Source organism: Anabrus simplex, chromosome 3, assembly GCF_040414725.1.
Source record: "Anabrus simplex isolate iqAnaSimp1 chromosome 3, ASM4041472v1, whole genome shotgun sequence".
In the NCBI taxonomy this organism is placed as follows: domain Eukaryota; kingdom Metazoa; phylum Arthropoda; class Insecta; order Orthoptera; family Tettigoniidae; genus Anabrus; species Anabrus simplex.
Genome location: NC_090267.1, coordinates 232,393,599 through 232,411,562, shown reverse-complemented (window position 1 = coordinate 232,411,562; position 17,964 = coordinate 232,393,599). Strand labels below are relative to the sequence as shown.

The window sequence follows — 17,964 nt, the reverse complement described above, 5'->3', positions numbered from 1 at the left end:
CTACTAGGTTCACTTAATCCTCAAAGTTGACTTTCTTTATTGAGTTGAAACGAGATGTAACTGCAAATATAATAGTTCTAATTTATCAATCTCAGTCAATTCTAAGGAATCCTCCATTAAAATATTAGATGAATTATTATAAAACATGTTCTTCAGTAGAATTCATACTATCTTCTGCAACATATTTCAAACAGGGTTTCCACTAGTAAGGAAAGTCTGTTTTCCCTGTCTTTTCCCTGGGATATTCTCGTTTTTCCTGCATTCAAATTATAGGCACATGGTACATAAGAGTGATGTTTGAATATGTTTATCATAATCTGGAAACCGACAGTGTGATGATGAACGAATCCACTTCTCATTTTGGCTGACCTCTAGAAGGCTGCTGTCAAAGAGTGGGATTAAGATCGACCAGGACAGCCTCAACCACCTTGTGGACAATTTGTCATGACTGGTCGGGTCATAGTTCACTGCACGGGGTGGAGTAACACCATACTGAGAGGCAGAATCAGATTCCCATGTTTGATAGGCGGATGCATGTTACCGAAGAATAGTGTTTGTGTTGCGCCTGTCGTTACTTTTTTCTTTACATCAATCGTGTCATGCTTGACACAAAGTGTGTATTTGCATACTAATACATTCCCTGGGATCATCAGCAGCCTAGAAAGCCAGAACTCCAGGTGGTGCAAAATCTTTCTTGAGGTATGTTGTTGTTTTTTTTTTTTTTTTTTTTGCATTGTTTACGCCCACATTGGAGCACCAAAATCAAACCTTATACAACAAAGTCTTCAAAGAATAAGTTCAGCTTTTAACACTTCTTTAAAACTTCTTCATTCTGGATGATCTTGTATCCGTTCTTCTGCAGATATAACATACTGCTTATGCTGCAATATTTTTAGTAATAGTCTTGTGTACTTGTTATTTAAAATCCATTTCTCTTCTCTATTTTCAATTTGATTTTTAATAATTTTCAATTCATCTAAATCCATTTGTTATTTCTTTAAACCATGTTTTTTTTTGGTTTTACTATTCCAAAAGAAATAAAAAATTTGTTTCAGGAGTCTAGTATCTGGTAAGCGATATATGTGTCCAAAGAATGCAAACCCCCATTTTCGCATTGTGTCAATGATCAATTCACTTTCCTTGTAAAGTACTGAATTTTGCAAAAGTGTATTATTATCATTTAAATTCTGGTTTAATGTGAAAAGGCAAATACAAATTAATCAAGGGAAGTTATTCTCTATGAACATTTAATTTTACTATCAAAGACCGGGTATTACGTTTTCATTAACAGCAAATTGCACGCTACACCACACTCTAACTAGGTATGTCGCACGCCTTCTGTACTGCCACCTTTGAGCAGTTACCGCATATATGTCCTATCTTTTTCATTCCCTCTCCTTCACTATCATGTGCACTCACTCACTCTATGTATCTATCACTCTCTCTACCCCAAAATACTACTCGCTGTGTATGACTCGCGTAGCTTCTACACATATCTCGTTCGATCTTTACGTTTGAGTCCAGGATTAGATCAAAAGCTTAACGTTGATGTGACATGTCATTTCCCTTCAAAAGCTTAATGTTGATGTGACATGTCATTTCCCTGTGTTTTCTCTGTATATTTTCTGCATTTTTATTTTCCTGTGATTTCCCTGTTTTTTCAGAAAATGAGTACCCTGTCAGATCATAAACATTGGGACACATTGTAATATTGCCATATCTAGCTGAATGCAACCCCAAGACACTTTTTGAATGTATTTTTTGATTGTATTTTCTGTCCAGGTGTCCGACACTTATATTGTAGTTTCTTCCCACCAATTGCTGATAACAGCCAAAATGTGATACTAAATTACTGGTCTGTAACTTTAGGGAATATATATCGCAGATTTAAATAATTCAATTAACATTTTATTATTTCCATGAAAACCTGTGTGCAGTGATATAAAGCACTCAGAGTGTCTTTTACTGGAATATTTTCATTTACCTCATTCCAGTTTTTCAGCCAAACAAGAAATTTTAAAAAAAGTATCTCATGTGCTATGCTTTATGCCTTTAAATGGTGCTGACAAACTGTCCCTCTTCAGTACACATGTAAAGGGTCTCTTTATATTCACAATTGTCCACCATTTCAATATAAGGCAGTACCTAATAATAATGTTATTGGTTTTACGTCCCACCAACTACTTTGTCGGTTTTTAAAGATGGTGCCGGAATTTTTTTCAGCAGGAGATTTTTATATGCCTGTAAATCTACCGACACGAGGCTTACGTATTTTAGCATTCAAATACCACTGAAGTGCATCAAGAATGAACCTGCCAAGTTGGGTTCACAAGACCAGCGCTCTACCATCTGAGCTACTCAGCCCAGGATGAAGTACTTGATTCAGTACCTAGGAAGACTGACAGATCAGCAGCAGTTGCCTCATTGAAGATGTTTAGTGCTAAAGAAACTTTCTGTATTTCAGAATTTGAAGGAGAGACGGTTTTTATTAGATAATTCCAGGGCAGATTTAATCTTTCTTTCTTGTACAAATCATCTTCATCAGAAAACTTTGTTTCTAGTACTGTAACATAGTCTTCCATGATAGAGATAAAAGAAGTCTTGCCATCATTCTTGACATTTAACCAATTATTATGGATGGTTTTTAAAATATGCAACATATCATAGGTAACACATGTCTTAGCTAAACAGTTTGGAATATGGAAAAAAAGTATTTGGATTCCCCCCCTCTTGAGTTACAGTCAGCGTCAACTCAAGTCCTAAGTGGCGTTTTAGATGTTATACCGATAGTCAACACTGAAGAATTAAGCAAAATATCCATCCGCATGTAAACAGTTCCTCTCTTCCCCCCCACTCTCCATCTCGGTTTCCATCCTGAACGTGGCGGGTAAAGTAAGCGGCGTTTATAACATGCATAACATCAAAGGGACTGCTTAGGACTTGAGTTGACTCCAAGTATAGTAGATCAAACAATACTCTATGTACCCTATTTTTGTCAGTAACTATCGTCAATACTTTTAAATTACAATTTCACAAAAAATTAGAACAGATTTTTTATACTGTGTCAGTTCAGACCCCTTCAACTGTTTCACATGAATTAATTTTACAACTTCTTTTTTAGTGCCTCATTAAGGTTATCATTTTTCTTAACAAGTTGGTCTAGATGAATGTACAGATATAGAGGCTACAGAGTATAAGAACCCCTTATATGATTAAATTCTGGTGTATTTGAAAATACTTGGGGGAAAATTACGAAAAAAGGAATTGTTGCATGACCAAGGACAATAAACGAAAATTAACAGAAATAATTAAGAACACTTACAGTCACAGTCTCATAAATAAAGTCGCACTAATATGTGGAAACAAACTGGGCGGAAGAGGTCAGGTGGATGAATAAATGTAATTCCGATGTACCGACTAAAATAAGGATACCAAATTCAAGAAAGCAAATAACTTTAATTAAAGTGAAATTAGCTTAAGTAGTTTCCAACAATCATTAACTCCCAAAAGAAAATGAAGTAACCATCAATTCAAATTAAATGAAATATTAAACCTTTAAGATTAGTTAAAATGAATATACACATCAATCATTTTTCACATAGCAGTCCCCTAAGCTAATCATCAGAACCGATGAAAATTAAACCCATTCATATTTTGGGTATGCAACCAATTAATCAAGTAGGTAACCAAATTAATGTTAGTAATAATTTAATGACCATGGAAAACTCTTTGATTTGAGTATTGGAGCAGAAAACAGCCTCTTTATGGCTATCTCTGACGAACCCTTTTATGTCCTTAACAATTTATTAGTATACAAGCCCCTCACAAAAGTCTACACCTAAAGTTGTCCTCCCCAAAGCATTACAACCCAAGATTCGTTCCTGTTATCATGGTTCCCATGCTGGAGGCCATTTTGGAATCTCAAAACCTTTTCTTGTATTTCGTCTATTTTTTACTGACCCAAAATGTATCATACCATTCAGCTCTTTGTCTGTACTTGTGAATTTTGCCAGGAGGCTAAACCATGTAATGCATTACCTCCAGGTACCCATTCTCTGCACCTTCCTCATATCCCACTGAAGTTTTTTATAATAAACCTTGTCGGCCCCCTAACACGATCATCCAAAGTAAATGTATATATGTTTACCTTACTAGATGGGTTCTCGAAATTCTTAGTTATCCACTCAATTCAAAATGCCTCCACCACTACCATAATAAACCTAGTCAATCAAATTGTGTATTCCACAAAAATTAGTGTCTGATAATGCTGCTATTTTTACTGCAAAAGCATTCTATAATATGTGTTTCTCCCTAGGCATCAAAAAGATTTTTATTACACCCTATTGCCCTCAAGCGCATATGGCTGAGAGATACCATCAAAACTTCTATCTTACATTCTGATAACCACAAAACTTGGGACAGAGAGCTCCCTTCCCTAACTCTTCCCTTTAATTCTACTCTCAATGAGTCCACTAAGCATACTCCTGCTAATTTATTTTTGGGCCGTGAGCTTCACTCTCCCCTTTCCTTAAACTGGAAGCTCCCAACACTATCATATCAGCAGAACACTCGTTCTTCAAAACAAGCCTGGGAATCAGCCTTGAAAAATTTATACAAAGCACAGGAATTACATAACATAATTCTAAACATGTACCCTCCACATTTAAACTTAGGGATTCAGTTTTATTATTGAATCATCCTCAAAAGTTCAGTAATCAATAGCCAATCTGCAAGATTTTTCCTGAAATGGACTGGACCATATCGTATACTTGCTTTTCCCTCCCCTGTGAATGCCATACTGCAAAATATTTCAGATTTATGCAATGTTAAGCGCACTCATTTATCTCAGTTAAAACCATTTATCTCTTAGGCCACCCCCCCCTGCCCCCCGCTCCACCTTTCCCCCGGGAGAATGTCCGTTTTCTGCTAATTGTCTACACTCTTTCATGTTCATTTGAACAGATGTTTTATTCATCCATAGTGCTCTCTACTTGTATGGCTCCCTCAACCCCAATGTCCTATTTGTTTGTATTGAGAGCTCATCTCTCTTATTTTCTCTCAGCATAGTTTATACATGGGGGAAAAAAATCTCTCTCTCTCATCTGATGCCCTTGTGTGCGTGCGTGTGTGCGTGCATGCGTGTGCGCGCGCGCGCGCGCTCGTGCATCCACTCATTCATTGCCTCTTATTAATCAATCATTCCTTTCGTTCTTCCTCAAAATTTAATTCTTATTTAAAAAAATGTAAAATGTTCTGCCTCAAAATGTAATTCTTAGATAAAAATGTAAAATGTTCCTCAAAATTTAATTCTTATAAAAAAGTAAAATATGTAAAATGTTATATCTCAAATTCTATCTTAAATTCTCATACAAAAAAAGTGCTCTTCATCATGTCCATTTTCTTTCTTTGGAGCGCTCCACATTCCGTCCCCTTTCCCCTTTTCCTCCGAGAACACTACTGAGACTTTTGGACCTTTTTCTGCATAAAATTATTTCTTCTTCCGGTGTAATATGTTAAATTCTCTACAGACCTGTGTGCCACTGTCTCCTATTTGGCACTACCATCGATTCTGCACCACATCTCGTCCTCGAGCACCATTTCTTCGGCTACTTCTTCAAGAACCTACCATCTTCTACATGAATCAAGACTCCGGATCTTTCTGTGGCCTACACACACATACAAAAAATAAATTTAAAAAAATAAAAAAAAAATTTAAAAAAATTTGTGGACTTAACTTTTTTTTTGTAAGCATGGGGATATTGTGCTGTGATGTCCCGAACTTATCTTGTGTACCCCTGGCACTTCATATTTCACTACCTTCTGCCGGCCTTGTTTTGCACTTACTGACTGCCATCTTAGACAATCAGCTGATCAGCTGACTCTCCCACTCCCCTGACATGAACTCTATGTGTCGCAACTTCTAGAATGAACTCTAAGATTGTATAAATACTCACCACCCGGTCTAACTCGCCAGGCTGAACAAGAGGCCATTCTCTGCTGGATGTGCGAGCACATAACATTGGACAGAACTGGTTCTCTGCTCCCATCGACTGCTGGTGTTCTTCAGGTGAGACATAGAGATCACATAATGTAAACATACCTTTTCATTCATCTTTCTCCAGATGGTGAGGGAGTTGGGAGAGTCACCAAGTTAGAGAGCACTAAATTCCATTCTGTGTTCATGGCTACAGATCATTAAAGCAAGCTTGGACATACACATTCCAGTGTATTCAAACTACTTCTACCCTTCAAGCATAATTCTATCTTCGCATGTGTGCAGTTATTCCATATGCATCTAATGAGAACATTTTCCTTAGTGGTCATGTGTCTCGGTTTCCCTCATCTCCATCCCATCTCTCATTCTATCCCATATCTTGTTTAAAATTTTGAATAATTTATGGTACATAGATTTATAACACACTTGTATAAGAATTTAGCTACCTTTATCTAACTATGCTGATTAATGTCACAGTCGATCTTCTCGAATAGGGTTTCTTGTTTACCTAAACTTACATGCTCTTTATTCAATTTTTTAAAATACATTCTCCTGGTAGATTATACTATGTAAAGATTTTGGCACCAGTCTTTGTACATCTAGCGATCTGGATCAACTATATAAACTAAAGTTTGTCATCACCCTTTCTAATTTACACACACTATATCTTGCCTTAACATCACTTGTGAAAATTGTCTCAAATTCATTTTCAAATTATGTTATTCTATTGTACCCCGCCGGCCGTTAATGTACACACATATATATTTATTGAAGTAAAAGTTGTTATTGCCATCAAAACTATCTTTTCCTTTAATTGTACACATTACTACCACTCCTTTATATGCCGGATCCCTCTGGGCTTGTTTTCCACTGCACACAACAGTGTTTCATTATTATTACCATTATTTTTGGTCTTAAACTTGTTGTCTGTTATTGAACTCCGACTTCACCCCAACGTAATGTAACAACAGGAGGGATTTATAATTCGAGAAATGTATAACTCTATTGTAGACATACGTTCGTACTGATAGGTTTACAGTATTTCAGTCTCCAAATTATGTTTGTTCTGTTGGCATATTAGAAACATCTTACGTAAAACTAAACAAGAACCGTCAGATACAGAATTAACCAATCAACAACTTGCAGTTTTACCTTACAATTATCTGTTAACACCTTAAAGTCCATTATTTGATTGTAATTTTTTTCCACCTCGTGCATAATTCATGCAGCTTCTTCTATTCTTTTTTCTGCACCTCATCTTCTTTCCTCTGGGTCTGTACATGGATACTGTAGGTCTACTTAAATAATGATGTACATTACAAAACACTGTAGGTACGGTATTTTTTTAGGCAAAACTGGTTTTCTTCGTGGGAATTCCTTTCTATTTCCATCCCTGTTGACAAACACCTCCATGAGCTCTAAATCATCCTGATGAAAAGTGACCTTTCAGATGATGCCCAGTTTTCTGTGGGAATTGCTCAAAGCAACAATTTCCATAGTTCCACGTTCTTTGCGAACAGCAAACATGGCACATATCCAACATCTAAAACATAACATGTAATAAAGTTATGTTTTGAATTCATATTAATTTTCTGGATCCTATATATAAGTTACGATGAGACACGCATTCATATTTTGAAATGAGTCTGAAGTTTAAACATTTCACTGAAAGAATCTGAGGGATAGTGTAAACAGTGTGACGTGGCAGCTGGTTATGATAATAATCAATTTTAAGAGCTTATAACTTAATATTGTAAAATATTGATATGTCAGGAGCTGTACTTACCGTTATTAAATGGAATGAACACTATTCTTTAAAATAAACTTGTTTAAATAAATGTAGTTATGTATGGAGCTGCACGTTTTAGTCTGTCTCTTGCTATGTGTCAAGCTATATAAGAAACTAGCAAGATACCCGTGCTTCGCTACGGTATTATACTGAAATTTATAATTGAATGCTTATTGTTTTAGATATATAATCCACCGAAATTCGCGATCTGACTCGTTTTCTGCGAGAATCCACCAAAATTCCCGATCTGACTTGTGTTCTATTATTTTACGGCACGTTTCCTCCCATTTTTAAATCTTCCTTTCCAGCAATCGATTTCGTACTTCCCGGGCTAGGCTCAGGTATTCCTCCCGGTCAGTTGGGTCCGTAAATCTTTGCCATCTTTTCCTATAATATTTTTTATATGGGTAAAATCCTTCAGGAGATCCGGCGTGCTGTCATATTGGGTGCCTTGGAGGCAATGAACCCGCGGCCGGACTGCATTCTTAGTCATTACCCGTCCAGGAGCCGTTTCCAGCGCGGTCCGCACATTTGAGGACGGTCCGGAATATTATTATTATTATTATTATTATTATTATTATTATTATTATTATTATTATTATTATTATTATTATTATTATTATGTGTTGCTGGAATGGCTGATGACAGGGAAAAACGGAGTATCCGAAGAAAAACCTGTCCCGCCTCCGTTTTGTCCAGCACGAATGCCACATGGAGTGACCGGGATTTGAACCATGGAAGCCAGCTGTGAGAGGCCGGCGCTGCCGCCTGAGCAACGGAGGATCCTTATAAGCACATTAATAACAGTAAAATCAATTGGTCTCACCTCCTTCTACACCCCACCGCCGTTAAGTTTATTAACCGCCAACCCCCCCCCCCCCAAAAAAAAAAATTAAAATAATGCTTGTTTCTTTATGTTTAAGGGAGATTCAAGACACCAATGTTCACGTCTATTACCTTCAATTTTGAGATATAAGTATCCCCATAAAATAATTTACTAATTATCCCGCAAAAAATACTTGTTTCTTTAATAGTAAAGGATCTTCTAAATACCAATTATCACGACTCTAACTTCTTCAGTTTTTGATTTATGTGTCCTCATGAAAGGAATTCAACTCCTTTACACTCCCGCCCTCCAAAATGGTTTCCCCACCAAAACGCGTTTTTCTTTGTTTTTAAAGGAGATCCAAATACGAATTTTCACGTCTGTAACAACTTTAGTTTTTATTAGATGTATGTATTCTCATACAATTAATTTTTCAATTCTTCCCCCCCCCCCCCCTCCTTCATTGGATTTTCCGAGAATACGTGTTTCTTTACCTTTAAAGCAGATTGCAAATATCAAATTTCACGTCTGTAACATCTTCATTTTTGAGATATCAGTAGCCTAATTAAAAGAATTCATCACCATTTTCAGTCACTTTTACCCCCCCCCCTCCACCCAAGTGGTATTTCCGAAAACTAAAAATACACTTTTCTTTATGTTTAATAGAGATAAATAATACCATTTTTCACTTCTGTAACATGTTAAGTTTTTTAAATATACTGTAAAAATTCTCATTTTAAAATTTCACCCTCGTCGCCATAACACCTATCTGTGTCGCTGCGACGTAAAGCCCGTGGCAAAAAAAAATCACCCCTTTTGAGTTCCCCTTAAGTGGAGTTTCCAAAAACAAATCACCTATATTTCTTTACATTTACAGGAGATTTACACCCACTTTTTACATCTGTAACATTTTACGTTTCCAAGATATTCTGTAGATATAGTCTTTAAAAAATTCACCCCAATTTGTCACTCCTGTTTAACCGCCATTAATTGGCTTTTCGAAAAACTAAAAAATACGTGTTTCTTTATTTTTAAAAGAGATCCCATATGCGAATTATCAGTTCTGTAATATCTTTCGTTTCTGAGATATGTGTATCCTCATTAAAGGCATTCAACCCATTTTTCACCCTTTTACACCTCTCCTATTAGGATTTACAGGAAACAAAAAAATACGTGTTCCTTTATTTTTAGAGGAGATTCTAACTACCAATTTTTACATCTGTAAACTTAAAAAGTTTTGAGATATAGATAACTCATTTTTAAAAATACCCCTTTTTAACCCCCCCCCCCATTTATTGTATTTTCCACAAACAAAAAATACGTGTTTCTTTATTTTTAAAGGAGATCCCAAACACCAATTTTCAGGTCTGTAATATCTTCAGGTTCTGAAATATAAGTAGACTCATGAAATGCATTCGACCCCTTTTCCAACCTTTTCCACCCTTCCTATTAGGATTTTCCGAAAACAAAATATGCGTGTTTCTTTATTTTTAATGGAGATTATAAATACCAATTTTTACATCTATAACCTTTAACAATTTTGAGAAATAGATACACTCATTTTAAAATATTACCCCCTTTTCATCCCCCGCTTAATTGGGTTTTCCAGAAACAAAAAAATACGTGTTTCTTTATTATTAAAGGAGATCCCAAACACCAATTTTCAGGTCTATAATATCTTCAGTTTCTGAGATATAAGTAGCCTCATTAAAGGCATTCAACCCCTTTCTCACCCCCTTTTCACTCCTCCTAGTGCGATTTTCCGAAAACAAAAAAATACGTGTTTCTTTATTTTTAATGAAGATTCTAAATACCAATTTTTACATCTGCAAACTTTAAATGTTTGGAGATATAGATTCACACATTTTAAAAATTCACCCCCTTTTCACCCTTCCATTAATTGGATTTTCCAAAAACAAAAAAATACGTGTTTCTTTATTTTTAAAAGAGATCAAAAGTACCAATCTTCAAGTCTGTAATATCTTCAGTTTCTGAGATATAAGTACCGGTATCCTGATTAAAGGCATTCAACCCCTTTTTCACCCTTTTTCACCCCTCCTATTGGGATTTTCTGAAAACAAAAAAATACGTGTTTCCTTATTTTCAAAGAGGATTCTAAATACCAATTTTTACATTTGTAAACTTTTAAAGTTTTGAGATATAGGTGCACTCATTTTAAAACTTCACCCCCCCTTTCACCCCCTTAGCAACGGAATATCCAAAAATCCTCTCTTAGCGAGCACCTACATCTTAATATGAATGTATCCCCAAAATTTCATTTCATTATGTCCAGTAGTTTTGGCTCGGCGATGATGAATCAGTCAGTCAGTCAGGACAAGCTATTTTATATATATATAGATAGACTAGCAAGATACCCGTGCTTCGCTACGGTATTATACTGAAATTTATAATTGAATGCTTATTGTTTTAGATATATAATCCGCCGAAATTCGCGATCTGACTCGTTTTCGGCGAGAATCCACCAAAATTCCCGATCTGACTCGTTTTCTATTAGATTTCGGCATGTTTCCTCCCATTTTTCAATCTTCCTTTCCAGCAATCGAGTCGTACTTCCCGGGCTAGGCTCAGGTATTCCTCCCGGTCAGTTGGGTCCCTAAATCTTTGCCATATTTTCCTATAATCATTTTTAATATGGATAAAATCCTTCAGGAGAACCGGCGTGGTGTCATATTGGGTGCCTTGGCGGCACTAAACCCGCGGCCGGACTGCATTCTTAGTCATTACCAGTCCAGGAGCCGTTTCCAGCGCAGTCCGCACAACTGACGACGGTCCGGAACATAATTATTATTATTATTATTATTATTATTATTATTATTATTATTATTATGTGTTGCTGTAACGGCTGATGACAGGGAAAACCGGAGTATCCGGAGAAAAACCTGTCCCGCCTCCGTTTTGTCCAGCACGAATGACACATGTAGTGACCGGGATTTGAACCACGGAACCCAGCTGTGAGAGGCCGGCGCGCTGCCGCCTGAGCAACGGAGGATCCTTATAAGTACATTAAGAACAGTAAAATCAATAGGTTTCACCTCCTTCTACACCCCACCACCGTTAAGTTTATTTAGTGCCACCCACTCACCTCCCCCAAAAAAATTAAAAGAAGGCTTGTTTCTTTATGTTTAAAGGAGATTCCAAACACCAATGTTCACGTCTATTACCTTCAGTTTTGAGATATATGTATCCCCATAAAAATAATTTATTTTTTCACTTCATTTCACACTACTCCCCACCCCCACTAAGTGAATATTCCCGCAAAAAATACGTGTTTCTTTAATAGTAAAGGATCTTCTAAATACCCATTATCACGACTCTAACTTCTTCAGTTTTTGATTTATGTGTCCTCATGAAAGGAATTCAACTCCTTTACACTCCCGCCCTCCAAGATGGTTTCCTCCCAAAAACGCGTTTTTCTTTGTTTCTAAAAGAGATCCAAATACGAATTTTCACGTCTGTAACAGCTTTTGTTTGTATTAGATGTATGTATTCTCATACAATTAAGTCAATTAAATTTTCAATTATTTCACACACACACACACACACACACACACACACACACACCCTCATTGGATTTTCCGAGAATACGTGTTTCTTTACTTTTAAAGCAGATTGCAAATATCAAATTTCACGTCTGTAATTCCTTCATTTCTGAGATATCAGTAGCGTAATTAAAAGAATTCAACACCATTTTCAGTCACATTTACCCCCCCCCCCCCGCCACCCAAGTGGCATTTCCGAAAACTAAAAATACACGTTTCTTTATGTTTAATAGAGATAAAAATACCATTTTTCTCTTCTGTAACATGCTAAGTTTTTTTAGATATACTGTAAAAATTCTCATTTTAAAATTTCTCCCTTTTTGAGTTCCCCTTAAGTGGAGTTTCCAAAAACAAATCACCTATGTTTCTTTACATTTACAGGAGATTCCAAACACCCACTTTTTACGTCTGTAACATTTTACGTTTCCAAGATATTCTGTAGATATAGTCTTTCAAAAAATTCACCCCAATTTGTCACTCCTGTTTAACCGCCATTAATTGGATTTTCCAAAAACTAAAAAAATACGTGTTTCTTTATTTATAAAGGAGATCCCATATACAAATTTTCAGTTCTGTAATATCTTTCGTTTCTGAGATATATGTATCCTCATTAAAGTCATTAAACCCATTTTTCACCCTTTTACACCCCACCTATTGCGATTTACAGCAAACAAAAAAATGCGTGTTCCTTTATTTTTAGAGGAGATTCTAACTACCAATTTTTACATCTGTAAATTTTAAAGTTCTAAGATGTAGACACACTCATTTTAAAAAATTCACCCCCCCCCCCCCTTTTCATCCACCAATATTTGGAATTTTCAAAAACGAAAAAATACGTGTTTATTTACTTTTAAAGTAGATCCCAAATACCAATTTTCAGGTCTGTAATATCTTCAGGTTCTGAAATATAAGTAGCTTCATTTAAGACATTCAACCCATTATTCACCCTTTTACACCCTTCCTATTGGGATTTTCCGAAAACAAAAGAATACGTGTTTCTTTATATTTGAAAGAGGTTCTAAATACCAATTTTTACATCTATAAACTTTAAAAGTTTTGAGATATAGATACACTCATTTTAAAAATCACCCCCCCCCCCCATTAATTGGATTTTCCAAAAAACAAAAAATACGTGTTTCTTTATTTTAAAGGAGATCCCAAACACCAATTTCCTGATCTGTAATATATTCAGGTTCTGAAATATAAGTAGACTCATGAAAGGCGTTGGACAACGTTTTCAGACTTTTCCACCCTTCCTATTAGGATTTTCCGAAAACAAAATATACATGTTTCTTTATTTTTAAAGGAGATTCTAAATACTAATTTTCACATCTATAACCTTTAAAAGTTTTGAGATATAGATACACTCATTTAAAAATATTACCCCCTTTTCACCCTCTCTTAATTGGATTTTGCAGAAACAAATAATACGTGTTTCTCTATTTTTAAAGGAGATCCCAAACACCAATTTTCAGGTCTGTAATATCTTCAGTTTCTGAGATATAAGTAGCCTCATTAAAGGCATTTAACCCTTTTTTCACCCCTTTTCACTCCTCCTATTGCGATTTTCCGAAAACGAAAAAATACGTGTTTCTTTATTTTTAATGAAGATTCTAAATGCCAATTTTTACATCTGCAAACTTTAAAAGTTTGGAGATATAGATTCACTCATTTTAAAAATTCACCCCCTTTTCACCCTCCCATTAATTGGATTTTCCAAAAAAATACGTGTTTCTTTATTTTTAAAAGAGATCAAAAGTACCAATTTTCAGGTCTGTAATATCTTTTCTGAGATATAAGTACCGGTATCCTGATTAAAGGCATTCAACCCATTTTTCCCCATTTTCACCCTTTTCACCCCTCCTATTGGAATTTTCTGAAAACAAAAAAATACGTGTTTCCTTATTTTTAAAGAAGATTCTAAATACCAATTTTTACATCTGTAAACCTTTAAAGTTTTGAGATATAGATACACTCATTTTAAAATTTCACCCCCCTTTTCACCCCCTTAGAGAAGGAATATCCAAAAATCCTCTCTTAGCGAGCACCTACATCTTAATATGAATATATCCCCAAAATTTCATTTCTTTATGTCCAGTAGTTTTGGCTCGGCGATGATGAATCAGTCAGTCAGTCAGGACAAGTTATTTTATATATATATAGATAAATTGGCCATCTTCAGTCAAATAAAATATAACAGATCATGTGATAACTAGAACATATGTATACCAGACAAAGACAATGTTGCAGGCATAATTATAACATTAAAATACATATAATAACAAAAATTATGGTTGTGATCTTCTTGTTATAACATTATGTCTTTAAGTTGACTTAGGACCTCAGGCAAAGAAGTAAATCTGGAAATGATTAGCCAGAATTAGGAAGGAATAAACATACATAAAAGAAATTAAAAAGGCAAAAAATTATTTATGAGGCTCGCCTCTATAGTGATTCACTAAGAGGATGAAACTAGTCCCAAGACTGAAGTGATATTATTTACTTGATATATTGTATTGAATTGTATTGTCAATTTCTTTCTTATAATTGCACTTACATATGGAACAAAAATGAAATGTATAGCTTATACTTATAATAATGTGTCAAGAGTGTGGCATTGCTGCTCTTCAGTGGGCAGAGCCTCAATTAAAGGGGGCTATGGAAATATGCAGTAACAGAACAAACCAGCATATCACAAGAAACTCCTTCTTATATGAAATGTTCAAAATGACCATTTTTAGGATTGACACATGCATACCAATACTCTATGGACACATCAGCACATTTGGAATTCATTGTGACAGCAGGTTGATGCATATATCGATGCTAACGGAGCGTATTTTGAGCATTTTCTGTAAGAAAGAGTTCCGTGTGGTATGTTGATAAGTTTTGTTCCTGTGTGTTTCCCATGATTAATATACCATGTCGAGTTGTAGAAAATGAGTTCTAACTTAGCAATGAAGCATTTCTGGACCCATGTATATATTACATATTCTCTTCTTCTATGTCTGAGGAAAGTGTCCTGGAAACTTGGTCGTACCTTACTGTTACAGCCTGTATAGCAGAGGTTTTTTTTTTTTTTTTAAAAGAAGTGCAACATTTTAAAATTTCCATGCTTTAAAGTCTGTCATTATCACTGTTCCATTCAAAATCCTACAACTTTTCTTTTCTTAAATTTGTAGGGCAGTTTGTACTGGTATTCCTATTCCATAATCTGCCACCAACTTACTAGCCAACTACTCCTCTCTAAATTTTTTCTCTCTATAATTTCTAATGTCTGCATCATATGGTGTATGGTTAAGCACTGTCATAAAAGTATCATTTCTTTCAGTTTCAAGAAAGCCTATTTGAAAATCAGGAAAAATAATGTATACTATAGTACATTTTTCAATTTTTTTATGAAGAACGTGCAAACCAGATAACCAGCGGATGAATAATGAAGAGTTTACAGTATGCATTTACTAAACGACACACAATACTATTGTTAGGATAAATATGAATGGTTAAAGAAGGATAGAGATACAGATGAGATGGTGAAGAGACAGTTCAAGGGAATAATAACCGAGAACAGTAGAAGTCCGCTATAGCAAAAATTCACAATGGCGAAAAATTTATTCGCTATAGCGGATTGTTGTTACATCAGATTTTTGTAAAAAAAAGTCGGGTGGACCCCCACACACAATAAAATTGGTATGAAATTACAACCAGCTGCTTCAAAACTTGCATTTTCACAGATTGCCATACTATGGCTTACTCGTTATGTTATTTTTCCTAATACCAAGACAACATGAATGCTTCTGCGGCAAATGTTTCATTTTCTTATTCAAACAGTGTCATTTAACCTAACTTAACCTTATATGCATCGTAAAAATATATTTCAGGCGCCAGTAGAGTAATGATAACGTTTTTGCTATAAATTTAACAAGACACGAGAAAATACAGTGAAACCTCCTTGGAGATTTCTTTATCAAAATGATTTCTTGCTTAGCATGGCGGAAATTCAAAGTCGTGATTTATGGCATATTAAATCTATATAAAAATACCTCACTTATCATGTCACAGATTTTCACTATTACTGCATAGTACAATAACTTTTCCTAGCCCTGAAAATGTTATTTGTCTTCCCTTGTGAAAGGAACAGATTTCCAACACAGATTAGAGCCCCCACCACAGGAGACCGCCCTGAAAAAGTTGCGCGAAAACGGGAAATGGCCTTGAATTTCTGAACTTTACAGGGTAAATTATATCTTCAGGAAGGAAGCCGTTAGCCTCAGGAAAGTTCAGTTTTGTTCTCCAATTTTCATTGATATTGCTGAATAACCTAGAAAGCCTGTTTGTGCTTATATTTCTCATTCCTTCCAGAAGTTTAGAGATTTATTCCGTATAGAGTCATACAGCGAAAGGTACTGAATATCTGTCGCGTGATAGCCTACATATTGATGAGGAACACAATCGTGTTAAGTTGACTAGCGTAGTCATAATTATTATTGTGTAGCCCAGCTATAGATACCGCACTGAAAAAGTTGTGATATTTGCTTACTAATAAAGACAACATTAAAATCCAGGAAATGGACAAGCATCCACATCTTTCAACAGTGGCGCGTATGTTGAAACTCGCACCTTCGAGTTTTGACTCTAGTGAACTGAAGTGATGCAATCGAGGTGACGGTCAAAGTAATCCTCCTGCACATGGCCGAGTTCCAACCTCCAAATAATTCATGGTCGAAGAGTGTGACCAGAAAACAATGTTTAATAACCTACTGGTCCGAAACATAAGACTTAAGCTGACGTTTGTTTTAGAAAGAGCATGATCCGCAAATAATGTGCTCATACTTTTATGGATACCGGTGCAAATGTTTTATATTTATTGTCTGGTGTTTTACACACCTTATACACCATTGTTATTTAATACGCACCAGTGGAAAAGATTTTCGTATTTGTTCTCTCGTCTTTTTCATGCCTTTTAATACTCTCATCTTTAGAAACAGTAGATAACCCATCTGTTTCACTGTTGTACCCAACACATTATTTTTCCTTGTCCCCTGCAGAAATAACCAAACAAGGTTTTACTTAATAAACTAACCTCTGAAATCTGCCATCCTTTCTAGCCATATTAAAAAAAAAAAAAGGTTATTTACTTTACGTCCCATTAACTAGTTCTGCGATTTTTGGAGACGCCGATATGCCAGAATTTATTCCCGCATAAGTTCCTTTTACGTGCCAGTAAATCTACCAACACAAGACTGACGTATTTGAGCATCTTCAAATACCACCGGACTGAGCCAGGATCGAACCTGCCAAGTTGAGGTCAGAAGGCCTGCACCTGAACCGTCTGAGCCACTCAGCCCAGCGTGCTGTATTTTGAGATGTATCATATTCTTAATTAATTTCAATACATAACATTAAATTAATCGATTGTTTACTTCAGCCTTTATTTCTAACGAGTTAACTACTATTATCGGCCACGTTATTTACGCATTTATTACAGAAACATGTTCTCTTTCATTTTTGAATTGTGTAACAGAACAACAGTCAACGAGTATAACTATGTTCAAATGTCGGCAAGAGCATCTCCATGCACATAGGGTGAAAACTACACCGAAGATGATTGTTCACCTTCATTGTAATCGCTGGAGTCCATAAATATCGATAATGGAAATAACGCATGCTTAATCGCTCATAATAACGGATGCATCAGTGACAGGGTTCTCACTGTAACCAAAGGATAATACACAGTTTAATACAGGAATTTTCAAGGGACACAATAAGTCTGTCGTTACAACGGAGTTCTCGC

The 17,964-nt window shown here is 35.6% G+C and overlaps 1 protein-coding gene across 1 annotated transcript in view; it reads right to left on the bottom strand.

Annotated features, from left to right (window-relative positions):
• Positions 1–17,964, bottom strand: part of Epg5 (ectopic P-granules autophagy protein 5) — a 540,178-nt gene that overhangs the window by 174,033 nt on the left and 348,181 nt on the right. The gene's annotated exons all lie outside the window — the stretch shown is intronic.